Source organism: Ochotona princeps, chromosome 8 (genome assembly GCF_030435755.1).
Source record: "Ochotona princeps isolate mOchPri1 chromosome 8, mOchPri1.hap1, whole genome shotgun sequence".
NCBI lineage: Eukaryota > Metazoa > Chordata > Mammalia > Lagomorpha > Ochotonidae > Ochotona > Ochotona princeps.
In genome coordinates, this window is record NC_080839.1 from 69271926 (window position 1) to 69285683 (window position 13758).

General features: G+C 38.2%; 1 protein-coding gene across 15 annotated transcripts in view; it reads left to right on the forward strand.

The window, feature by feature from the left end:
• Positions 1 to 13758, forward strand: part of PUM2 (pumilio RNA binding family member 2) — a 75235-nt gene that overhangs the window by 45514 nt on the left and 15963 nt on the right. The window lies entirely within an intron of this gene.

Sequence of the window (13758 nt, forward strand, 5' to 3'; positions counted from 1 at the left end):
ACATCAGATGCTGGACCATTTCTCTTTGAAGAGTGTGTGCTCTTAGAGGACTTTTGATATATACAGCCAGTTCATTTATTTTGATGAGATCTTTAGATCTGCTTTTTGACACTTTAATATAGATTGCTTTATTTGTCATCTGTTCTAGTTAGTCACAAGAGCTAGCTAGCTACTCAGTTCCTGAATCTTGTTGCTGCTGAAATATTACTCTCCCCACCCCTAGAAGGCATGCTTTTGAAATGATTATAAATTTGGAAATATATGAAACCCAAGAATAGGCCTATCCATAATAGTTTCATGTTTTATTGTTAAGCTTGTTGTCATGTCCTGTCATCTTTTCATAGGTAAGTTTCAAGTCAGATAACTGTTACACTGTTAATCACTTGTGTTGTGTGATGTAGAGTCTATAGAATTAGCATTAATTACTGCTCTATTTAGAGTGCTTAGAAAATAGATGTAAATGACTTCAGATGTCTGGAGTTACAGCAGTCTGTATAATGCATCTTTCTACTTTCCTTTAGATAGTTTGAGGGTACTTCACAGCATTTTTGGAAAACAGAATTAAAAGGTATTAATGTTGAAGCCAAAAATTCTGCATACATTTCCAGGATCTATAAAACATTCTTGGAAAATCATGTATGAATTTCAAATTATTTTTACACCAAAAAAATTATCTTTTATTTCTGATTTTCCACAAATCTTTTGAAGTGCCCTTGTATATGCCTAGGGAAGAATTCTGATCAGGGGAAGTAGTCACTATTTAGTGTAACAGTTCTGGACTACAGCCTAATATTTTTGAGCCCATAAACTCATTTGCCTTCATCTTGGAAATCTAATACTTTCATACATCTCTGATTGGAATTAATAGTTACTTACATTGTTTCTGCATTGATTTCTCTTCCCTTAAGTTAACACTATGACTGGCAACATTAATAGTATTCGGCCAGATAAAGAATACACAGTGAGAGTAGGTATTTGATTCAGTGGTAGAAATGCCTATTGACTCACCATTCCATATTGGAGCTGGGTTCAAGCCTAAGCTTTACTTGTAGTTCATTTTCTGCTGATGTGTATCCTGGCAGGCAGCAGATGATGGCTCAAGTGGGTAGAGGCTTCCGCCCCTGTGGTAGATCCATAGTTAGTTCTGTGTTTGGCCTAGCCAACCGTTGCTGGTATGAGCATTTATAGAGTGAACCAACAGTTGGAGGAACTATTTCTACCTTTCAAATAAATAAAAATAAACTTGAAACATTCAGTAGATTTCAAATTTTGCTCTTGGCAAGCTGTTCATGACAATAATCTTTCCTGTGTTTGAAGCATGATACAGGCTTCCCACACTTTAATCTAAAAAAATTATGACAAATAAGTTACCTGTGAAAATGAATTTGATGTTCAAATCCAAAAGCAATTTTATTCACCCTATATGCCAAGAATCTAAAAGCATTAGATAAAAGTAAATTTTTACAATTAGGTGCAATTAATTCCTGTCCTTTTTTTCTTGTGAGATTCTAAGAAATGAACTTTTCAGCTGTTAATTACCAACAGGCCTTAAGATATGCATTTTCAAACAGCAGTGAAATAGAAACCTTTCCAGAACCAGTTCTTTCTTTGCTTGTGCTAGGTTTGGTTTTTTGTTTTTGTTTTTTACTAAAAGCTAGAACTAAATAGAAAGGCTTGATGGTGGGTAGGAAGGTTGATTTATTTTGGCAAGTGTGGTCCTGTCTGCTTTCTGTTGAACTGGATCAAGAGACATGTTTAGGTGTCTCCTATGTGAGAGTATCAGGTTATCCAGTTACTGGTGTACTGCTGTGTGCCGTCTTTTTTATTTTTTGAGATTGATTTCTTTTTATTTGAAAGGCACATTTACAAAAAGGTGAGATGGGGCATTAGGTTTTCGATACACTGGTTCACTCCCCAGACGGCCTCAGTGGCCATTTGGTGCACTGATCCAAAGCCAGGAGCCTCTTCCAAGTCTTCCACATAGATGTAGAATACTAAGGCTCTGGGCCATCCTCCACTGCTTTCCCAAGCCATCAACAGGAAGCTGGATGGGAACTGGTGCAGCTGGGACACAAACTGGTGCCCACATGGGATGCTGGCACCAAAGACAGGAAAATTAGCCTTTTGAAGGCTAACCCTGTATAAGCCATCTTTCATCATGCCTAACTATTTTTTTAGAGGTTACAGAATGGTGATTCTATAATGTTATTCTGGGCATTTTTTGATAAAGAAAAATTTCTCTGTCATAATTTGGAAAATTTCCCCATAAAACCTTTCATGGAGGATTCTAGATAATGATTGATTCCTTTCCTTTATTTTCTAGTGTTCTCAATCAGGAATTAAGATGTCCCCCAACAGTCTCTTGAAATGACTGATGGGTTTGCACCTTCATCGATCTCTATATACTAATAGATTTGCAGAGTATTTGGTATATTTTAGTTCCTTGCAATCTGAAATAATCAATTTCATGCCTATTTTTGGTTATACAATTGTTCCACATTTGACCTGTTAGCATTTTTGCAGATTGGCTCCCATTTAAGCTACACCCTTTTAAAAGTAGCGCTCAAGGGCCAGCACAGTAGCCTAATGTCCCGGGATCCCATATGAGTGCCAGTTCATATCCCAACTGCTCCACTTCCTTTTAAGCTCCCTGCTTGTTTGTGACCTGGGAAAGCACTAGAGGACAGCCTAAGGTCTTGGAACCCTGCAACTGTGTTGGAAACCTGGAAGCAACCCCTGGCTCATGGTTCCGCCTGTTACAGTATTTGGGGAGTGAACCAGCGGATGGAAGATCTTTCTCCTGGCTCTCCTTCTCTTTGTAAATCTGACTTTCCAATAAAAATAAATAAATCTAAAAAAAAAGAGAAGAGAGAGAAAGAAAGCAGTAAAGTTACTGGAGGTAGGGGCTGGCACCATGTCATAGCAAGATAAGCCTCTGTCCATCATAATGGCATCCCATATGTATACTTGTTCAAATCCAGGCCATTCCTCGTCAGTCAAACTCACTGCAAATGTGTCTGGGAAAACAGCAAAAGATAGCTCAAGTCTTTGGATCCCTGCATGCTTGTGGGAGACCCTAACCATTATAGCCATTTGGTCTGTTTCTCTGTAAGTAAATCTGTCTTTCAAATAAAGTAAATCTTTTATTTTGTTGGAAAGGCAGATCAGATTTACAGAGAGGAGAGAGAGAAAGATCTTCTGTCCACTGGTTCATTCTCACAATGGCCACAATAGCCAGAGCTGACTCGATAAGGAGCCAGGAGTTTCTTCTGGGTTTCCCATGCTGGGACAGGGTCCCAAGACCTTGGGCCATCTTCCACTGCTTTCCCAGACCACAAGCAGGGAGCTGGAAGTGCAGCAGCCAAGATAGGAACTGGCACCCATTTGGGATCCTGGCACTTGGAACGTGAGGGTTTAGCCATTGAGCCATCACGTTGGGTCCAGAAATAAATCATTAAAATAGAATTACTGTAGCTTAGAAAAGGTAAAAGTAAGAGAAATAATGTAGTACCAGGGTGGTATGTCAGTCTGCTCATCTGCAACTAGATGCCAGTTCTGTGTGCAGCTGGTGAACTCTTGATCTGGTTTCCCACTGAAGTATTGGGGGAAAACGGGAGAATGGCCATAACCCATTTAGAGAGTGAACGAGGAGATAGAAGTCTCCCTGTGTCTCGTCTCTTCTAACTTTCAAGTTAAATAAATGAAACTTTTAAAAAGGAAATAACTGATAGTTTTCATCCTGAAATGCAAAGAACAGTGTAGAATTCTGGGCTTCAGGTTCAGCCTGAAGATGGATTTTTTTTTGATGGAATCATTTTCTGATGAAATTCCATATTTTATTTTGAGATACAGGTAATTCCTTAAATAGGATCAGCTTGTGAATTTTTTTTTAATTTACTTATTTTATTGGAAAGTCATATTTAAGGAGAGGAGGAGAAAGGCAAAGATCTTCCATCCACCTGTTCACTTCTCAAGTGGCCGCAATGGCCAGAGCTGAGCTCTGATCCAAAGTGAGGAGCCCCAGGTGATCCAAGTGCAGGATCCTAAGGCTTTGGGCTCTCCTCTCCTGCTTTCCCAAGACATAGACAGGGGGCTGGATGGGAGGTGGAGCAGTCGGGATATGAACCGATGCTCCTATGGGATCCTGGTGCATGCAAGGCGAGGACTTTAGGCACTGGGTTGAGTAGTTTTTAATAAATTACATGAAGCTTTCATTACTGAGTTATAAAATGGGTTTTGGGTTATGGGATTCTGCCCCCAACCATTTGCTCTTGTAAATATTCTGAGCGCCTTTCAGGTGGATTAGGTTAGACTAGGTTTTGCTGGTTGGTAGGTTAGTTTTATTAAATGAGTTTTCTGCTTAATATTTTCAAAATCTCTTCAGCTTATTGTTTGTAACCCTGTTGTAGGCTGCATCTGTGCCTTGTCTTTCAAGAAGCACCTTGAGCATTCCCAGTGTTATTCATCCACTAGGAGCTCAGCTTGGTTTCTCCTTGTTTTCCTTTTTTTTTTCCTGTTTCTTTTAATAAACTTGTAAAATGTAATGGGTGATTTCCAGCTTACATAAATCTTTAAGATAAAAGAACTTCTTTGGTGAAAAGCAGTGTTAACTAGAGTGCTAGAACTTTGAACTGAGAGAAATTAGTTTACTAAAAAGTAACTGTAAATTCTGCAGATTGGTTATTTTCATGTGTTCTCTTAGTAACAGTGGTACTTTGCTGTACAGGATTTCATAACCCTTCTTAGAAAAGTTCATATTGAATATAGAATAATGTTAATTTTTAGGATCAATTTTTCTGCTTAAGCAATTGCTACCTGTTAAATTTGCAGGTCTTTGGAAGATTTTGTCAGCACCTTCTCTTAGAATAAAATGTTAAGAATTAAAACGATGACGGCCTCAGTTGTCTAAATTGTTGGTGTGCAACAATTGTAAGGCTGTGGACCATTTTTCTGGATTATGTGTGAGGTGCCTTCCAATGCTAATGGGAAATATGTGTTATAAAAAATAATGCATGGATTTCAAAAGTTTTTACCAAGATAAACTTAATTTTCCCACGAGTTTAAGTCCCCTCATGTATGCTCATTAATGAAAGCAGAAAACGATGTAAATTTTTGAAGTTCTTTTTACCTTAAGGTAGTTATTAAGATTCTCTAACTAGCTTTAGAAAGTGTTTTAAAGCGCCTGTTTCCTCATCTCTGTATATCTGCCTTTCTAGTCAAAATAAGTAAATCTTTAAAAAAAAAAAAAAAAAGTTGGGCCCGGCGGCGTGGCCTAGTGGCTAAAGTCCTCTCCTTGAATGCCCCGGGATCCCATGTGGGTGCCAGTTCTAATCCCGGCAGCTCCACTTCCCATCCAGCTCCCTGCTTGTGGCCTGGGAAAGCAGTCGAGGACGGCCCAATGCATTGGGATACTGCACCCACGTGGGAGCCCTGGAAGAGGTTTCAGGTTCCCGGCTTCGGATTGGCGCACACAGGCCGTTGCGGCTCACTTGGGGAGTGAATCATCGGACGGAGGATCTTCCTTTCTGTCTCTCCCCCTCTCTGTATATCTGACTGTAATAAACTGAATAAATCTTAAAAAAAAAAAGTCTTCTAAAAGCGCTTTCAGATTTATTTCATTTCACCTTAATTATTGATAGATCAGCTAAGTGATATGTCCATTAAAGATGAGGAAATTAAAGATCAGGTGACTGCTTTAAGAGACTTCATTCATTCATTCATTCTTTCATTCTGTGTTGAGAAACGGAACAGTTTCATAAAGTGTATGATACTGTAATTAGCCTATCAGAAAATACTTACTACACTAAGTTACACTTTTTGGTGATCTTTAACTAAAATTGCCAGACTTCTAGACTGTTTTCTTGATTTTTTTATTCTTGAGATTTGTATAAAAACTCTACTCAAAACACTTTTGAATTCCAAAATGTGTTGTGTATTCCATGAACTAAAAAGAAAAGTCCTTGCTGTAATCTAGGCAGCTAAGGAACTCCTAGAACAAAGCATTTACTCTCAACGCTGTTAGTTACAGGTTCTCATGGTTAAGCAAACAAAAAAAGCAAAGCATTTTTACAACTTTTTGATGTGTCTAAAAGTAATTTTAAGTAGCAGTTTTATTGTAACAAATTTTAAGATCATGACTTATGGAAGAATGTATATATCTTCTTTGATCTTAGTTGTGCTGGTTTTGTCACAATGCTTATTTTTTTTCTCATTTGTTTTTATTTGTTACCCTTTTGTAGCAGTATCTGTGATTGTAATGTCTAAGAATGTTTGTATCAATTAATATAGCTGGGATGATCCCAGACTTAAGAGTAGGAAATATATGATCTGATCATTGGTTTGACTTCAGACTCCAATGGAGCACTTGTTTCAGATATCTAGGTCTGTGTGTCACAAGCAGATGAATAGCTTCAAGTCTGTAGCAACAGGTTGTACTTGTTAGAATGATTGTGGAGATTCTGTTGGCCTTAACTGTTCAGCAGTAAAAGACTACACTTTTTTTTTAGCACCGAAAAGGATTGTTCCAGTGAAGAAACACCAAATAGAAAGAGGTGATGCCATTTGCATAGCACTTTCTTCCAGTGTCCCGCCTGCTTTTGTAGTCATACATAATATTAGGGCCGTTTGGTGTTCTGTGAACCTTTCATTTTGTTTTCCCATCATCTCCTTAGTGCGTATTTGTTTTATCCTTTCTTCTCTATATGCCATTATAATTTTAAATTTTTTGAAGAGCTTGTAGGATGAGAGGTAAAAAAAAAAAAAAATAGAGAAGGCTAGCTTGTTTTTCTGTTTGCCTTTTTTTTTTCTTAATGTATATTTTCTAAATTGGAACTTTTTCTTCTAATTTTTCTTCATAGCACCAACCTTTGCTTCATATTCGGTTTCAATTTCTCACTTAGTTTTTCCCTATCTTTTGGTTTTCCAAATCTCCAGATGCCTTGAGTATATTGTCCTCAAACTCATAAGCCATCAAGCCTATTTCTAACAACATGGAAAATTTTTAACTTTTTAAAATTAAGAAAGGCAGAATTACAGAGAGGAGAGAGAGACAGGTCTTTCATTTGCAGGTTCACTCCCCAAATATCCACAGTGACTGAACCTGAAGCAGTCTGAAGTCTGGAGCCAGGAGCTCCCTCCCGGTGTCTGTCATGAGTGCAGGGGCCCAAGGACTTGAGCATTCTTTACCACTTTTTGTAGGGCATAGACAGGGAGCTGGGTTGAAAGTGGAGCAGCCAGAACATGAACCGGCACTCATATGAAATGCCATGGTGCCAGCCCCTTAATTTAACATTTTTGTGTTCAAGATACATGATTATGTGACGTTTGGTTTCATTATGTGAAACCAAATTTTTTTTTTAAATGTGATACTTGGGTATATATAGGTTTATGTTGATGTTTTTTCTTAGGTGTCACAAAAATAATTTGTAGTTCTGAGCTGGTAGACTATTTAAAATGTTTTATCAATATACCAATAATTAACTCAAAATTTATGTCATTGCACTGAATCAAAACATTATCTCCTGAAATACAGGCAAGTTGCCCCCACCTCATAGAGAATAGGGAAGAAAAGGTTAATTGCAACCATTCCCCCCACCCGTCTTGTCCCATGCTGAAACCCTCACCACTCTATTCGATGGTTCTCGTGGACTGCATTCTTATCAACTTTGTAGACAACATTAAAATAGAATAAAACTTGTCTCAGGATAATTGGAGCTTCAGCCAATTATTTTGAACATTAAAGCAGCATCATGAGATGACTCTGAAAAATTCTGTCTTCTGTATAGACAATGTTTTCACATGGAACAATTTGCTTTTGGCATACATAGGAATTATCCATTCAAAGAGGAGCAAGTTTTACACCTTAAACCATGAAACAGTGACAGAAATTAAAATGACTAGAGTGGAAGAAAGGGCACACAGTGTACACTGGTTGCCTTCAATATTGTAGATACCAGGTTTCTTTGCTTAACATTGTCTCATAAGAGAAATTGACAGACTAATTTTTAAAATGTAATTGAACAAGCCAGAACCAAGAATAATCAAGACAGTCTTGGAAAACAAAATTGGAGGTTTTGTTATTGCCAGATACTAATTTAAGCTTTAGCAGCTGAAATTTTTTTTTAAGATTTATTTTATTGGAAAGGCCGATATACAGAGAGAAGGAGAGACAGAGAGGAAGATCTTCCATCTGATGATTCACTCCCCAAGTGGCTACAACGGCTGGAGCTGAGGGGATCCGAAGCCAGGAACCAGGAGCTTTTTCCAGGTCTCCCATGTGGGTGCAAGATCCCAAAGCTTTGGGCCTTCCTGGACTGCTTTCCCAGACCACAGGCAGGAAGCTGGATGGGAAGCCAGGCCACCGGGATTAGAACTGGCACCCATGTGGGATCCCAGCAGGTTCAAGGCAAGGACTTTAACCACTACACTATCGCGCCAGGCCCAGCAGCTGAAATTGTAATAGTGACACATAGGTAAACAAATAGACTAGTAGAACAGAATGAGGACCAAAAATTGAGCCAGTATATTCACATAAGCAGGAATAAAACTAGAGGTGAATCTGGCGCCACATGCACACACAGATTTCATTCTCAAGTTGACTGATTTACTGCCGTAGAATTAGTAAAAGGCAAAACAAAATTTTGAATCAAACTCTACTTCAACTATTCTAGATGCCATTCTATTTGAAAGAATGCTTTTATTCTCTTTATAAAATTGTAGTAAAGCATAATTTACCCTGTTGAGGCTTATAAAAATGAGTTTGAGCATCAATATCTTGATTCACATTGTGCTTTTTTTTTTTTTTAAGATTTATTCATTTTATTACAGCCAGATATACAGAGAGGAGGAGAGACAGAGAGGAAGATCTTCCGTCCGATGATTCACTCCCCAAGTGAGCCTCAACGGGCCAGTGTGCGCCGATCCGATGCTGGGAACCAGGAACCCCTTCCAGGTCTCCCAGGCGGATCAGGGTCCCAAAGCTTTGGGCCATCCTCAACTGCTTTCCCAGGCCACAAGCAGGGAGCTGGATGGGAAGTGGAGCTACCAGGATTAGAACTGGTGCCCACATGGGATCCCGGGGCGTTCAAGGCGAGGACTTTAGCTGCTAGGCCACGCCACCAGGCCCTATATGACATCTTAAAAACAGGTATAAATACCAAATTCTGTTTATAATTTCTGTTTTATGTTTATCTCTTCTAGTTTTATTTGCTTCCTGTTTAGACTATACATATGGATGATCTAAATTTACTTCTCCATTCATTCACCCAATATTGAATACTCTTTTTAATATATTTTTATTTTGATTTTTGAATTATGTGGTACAATTTTGTATAGGCTAGGATTCCCCCCAAACTCCCACCCCCTGACAAACTTTCCCCATTTTACTACAGTAGTGTAATCCTTCATGAGGAATCATAATTCTCAGTCTCTTATTGAAAGTGTGCACTGACATTGTTAGTAAAGACAGTGTCAGATAGTCCTGCATCCCATTGTCTACACATGTCCAACAGTTTCGTTGGAAATCCATCCTTTGTGCGAAAGCAGGGATGCATGTTCCATTATTCCCCCACATCTGTAGATGATAGACCCCAGTACTCCATCACTATACATTTCCATAATTGAGAAGCCATGAAACCAGGTCAACAACTGGTAGGAGTTACAACAGCCACAACGACAACATCAACAACAAATTACAGCACCATGAAAAAAACACGCCACTGAGTAACCAACACATGAGTAACAAAAAAGAAACACGTAAGTCTCTTGGGGAAAATGATGCCACCGTGTAATCCATGAGCCAATGTGATGAATTCAGTAAGAGAAAAGGAGTTATTTGGAATAAACAAAACTAAAATTTAAAAAAGCAAAGCACATGGGATACAGCCATAAAAGCAAACAAACAAGCAACAGTATGGATCAGATTATTGAAGTTATGGAAGACTATATGGAGATTATGGAAGTAGAGCTGGGTCAAGATAAATAAGTATCCAAGAATTAAAAAATATGATTAAAAGGCCCAACATTAGAGTAATGGGAGTTCCAGAAGGTGCAGAAAGAGAAATTGGGATTAAAGGTGCATTCAATGAAATAATAAATGAAAAATTTCCCTAATCTGGGGAAAGAATAGGAAAACAATATACAGAAGGGCCACAGAACTCCCAACAGAGTTGATCAAAAACAAATTTCACCACAACACATGATAATCAGGCTCTCTTCAGTTGAACAACAAAAAAATCCTTAAATGTGCACATGAAAAAAATCGACATATAGAGGAACCCCAATCAAACTTAGAGCTGACCTCTCAGAGGAAACTCTACAGACAGAAGAGAATGGAGTAACATTCTAAAAGAATGTCAGATTCTAAAAGAAAAAATTTCAGCCCAGAATAATGTATCCTGCTAAGCTCTTGTTTGTCTTTGAAAGTGAAATAAAATTCTTCCACAATAAAGAAAAACTTTAAGAATTTGTCTCATCTAAACCTGCCCTATAAATGATTTTCAAGAATGTCCCCATGAAAGAAAAAAGTAAATAGCAGCTACCAAAAACAAAGGCAAATGTGGAGAACATCCCACTAAAAGGCTAACAGAAGACTCAATCATAGAACAACACATCGCTAAAGTTACAGGACCAAACTGCCCCTTATCTATAATAACTCTAAACTCATAGGTCAAACTCCATAGATGAGAGGACTGGATTAAAAAACAAAACCCAACTATCTGCTGTTTACAGGAGACACATCTCACCAACAAAGATCAGAGGAAACTGATAATGAAAGGACGGAAAAAGATATTCCTAGCAAATGGTAAGGAAAAATGTGCAGGTGTAGCCATTCTTATATCAGATGATAAAGACTTTGATGTGAAGAGCATCAAAAGAGAAGAAGGATACCACATAATGATCAAAGTACCAGTCAGTAAGAAGAAATCAGCATAGTAAATGTATATGCGCCAAATGCCAAAGCATCTAGCTACATGAAACAAATATTAACGAGTTTAAAAGAGGAGAAATAGACTCCAATTCGATCAGAGTGGGAGACCTTAATACCCCATTAACATCACTGTTAAAAAACCAGAAACTAAGTGAAGAAAAAACAAATCTCATCCAAACTATAGAGCAAATGGAGTTAGTTGACATCTATCGAACCTTTCATCCTACAGAGAATACACTTTCTTTTTCATCAGTTCAAAGTCGAAATCATAGCATGCATCTTCTAAGACCATCTAAGAATGAAGCTAGAGACCAAGAAGTCAAAACACCCAGGAAGACTTGTAAACACATGGAGTAAAATTCATGTTAGTCAGTACTGGGTTAGAGAGGAAATCAAAGGGGAAGTTAAAAAATTGCTTAAAACAAATGAAGGCATCAACACAACATATCAAAACTTATGGGAAATAATTAAGGCGGTGCTAAGAGGAAAGTTCATTTCAATCAGTGCTTATATCAAGAAACTAGAAAAGCATCAAGTAAATCAGCTAGCCTTACAGCTGAAGGAACTAGAAAAGCAATCGCAAGATTAGTAGGAAAAAAGAAATCAAAATAAGGGAGGAAATAAACCAAATAGAGACCAAGAGAACTATACGTGAGATCAATGACTCAAAGAGCTGTTCTTTGAGAAAATCAACAAAATTAACTCCCCACTAGCCCAACTAATCAAAAAAAGGAGGGAGAAAATATGCATCAATCGCATCAAACAAGAAAGGAGATACAATAGCAGATACCTCGGAAATACAAATAATCATCAGGAACTATTACAAGCAATTATATGCGAACAAATCATAAGACTTAAAGGAGATGGATAGATTTTTGGACACATACAAAACACCAAAATTGAATCAAGAAGCAATTGACACTCTAAATAGACCAATAACATGCACTGAGATTGAATCAGTAGTTAAAGCCCTCCCTACCAAGAAAAGCTCTGGACCAGATAGCTTCACTGCTGAATTCTACCAAGCGTTTCAAGAAGAACTTACCCTAGTAACACAAGGTTTTTCAAACAATAGAAAGAGAGGCAATCCTTCCAAACTCTTTCTATGAAGCTAATATCACCTTAATACCAAAGCCAGGTAGAGAAACACCAATATTGAATACTCTTACACCAGACTCAGCTTGACTGGAAAGAAAGTATTGTCAATATCAGCAAGCTTGCAGATAAAATCAGCAATGCATGGCCTTGTAGCACTTTTTAGAAAATAATTCCATCCTGTAAAAAGCAGTGTTTCTCTTGATTAGAATTACTACCTTCCTCATTTTTTGGTGCCAAGTACTACACACTGACTTTTATTAGAAGTGAAAAAACCCAGATATTTATCGACAGGTTTAATTCATATTCATGTCTTTGTAAACGTATGGATGAATTCAAGTGCTTTTGCTTCATCAAATTTCATTCTTGAACCTATTAATCAGACACAGGTGATTTTTGTCTTTTCAAAGTGATGTAAATCCTATGCAGATTGCTATTTTAAAACGTTGTTTTACATGAGTATATTCTCTAGTATTCATTTTCTAAAATTCTTGGGTATCAGAGATGTCCCAGCTTTTGGGTTTTTTTCAGATATTGGAATATTTACAATTATGAGGTAACGTGGGGATGAGACTGAAAATTGTTTCAAATATATGTAACCTAATCCTCTGTCTTCAATGCCAGCATCCCATCTGAGTACTAGCTCAGTCGCAGCTGCTCAACTTCCATTCCAACCCATGCCTCAGGCCTGGGAAACCAGTGGAGGATGGCCCAAAGCCCTGGGCCCATGTGGGCTATCTGAAAGAATCTCCTGGCTCCTAGCTTCAGATGATCCCAGCTCTGGCCATTGCAGCCATTTAGAGAGTGAATCAGCAAGATGGAAAATGTCTGTTTCTCCTTTCTCTAACTCTTTCAAGTAAAATTCATATATAAATACATATGGAGTAACCTATACCTGTCACTTGAGTTCATATATAAAATTTAGAGGATTTGGGAATATTTCACAATGTTAGACTAGGAAAGTATAATATATTACACTGTTAAAAGGAAATATTAAGATCAGTTCTGAGAGTTTTACATATATATGTAATAGGTTTTTTTTTTTTTTAAGATTCTTTTTTATTGGAAAGTCAGATTTAAACAGAGAAGGAGAGACAGAGTGTTGAGTGAATCTGAAGCCAGGAGGTAGGAGCTTCTTCCAGGTCTCCCATGCAGGTGCGTGGTCCCAAGAGCTTGGGCCATCCTCCACTGTCTTCCCAGACCACAAGCAGGGAGCTGGATGAGAAGTAGAGCATCTGGGACACAAACCAGCACCCATATGGGATCCCAGTGCATGCAAAGTGAGGAATTTAGTCACTAGACTCCCACTCCGGGCCTAATACTTAAAAAGATTTTTCTGGATTAGGTACTAAAGTACTTCCCATTCAGTATTGTTCCTGGCGATTATGAAGTTACCCAACCACTATCCATCATTTTTTAGTGAATTTTTTAAGATTATATAAACCCTTTTTAGTTGTGCAGATTTTCTTCACCTGAATCTGGAAAGGCCAACTATCCTGAAATCTCAGCAGCAGTATTTCAGGAGAAACACAGCTATGGTTTTGTTTTTAAAGATTTAGTGATCTCTGAAATGTAGAGTTACAGAGAGGAGATCATCTGCCCCCAGCTGCCTGCAGCAGCTGGGGCAGGCCACTCTGAAGCCATGAGCTTGCTCCCACTCTCCCACGTAGGCACCGGGATCAGGACCGTGGGCTGTCTTTCTGCAGCCAGCACCCTTGTGGAGTGCTGACACAGAA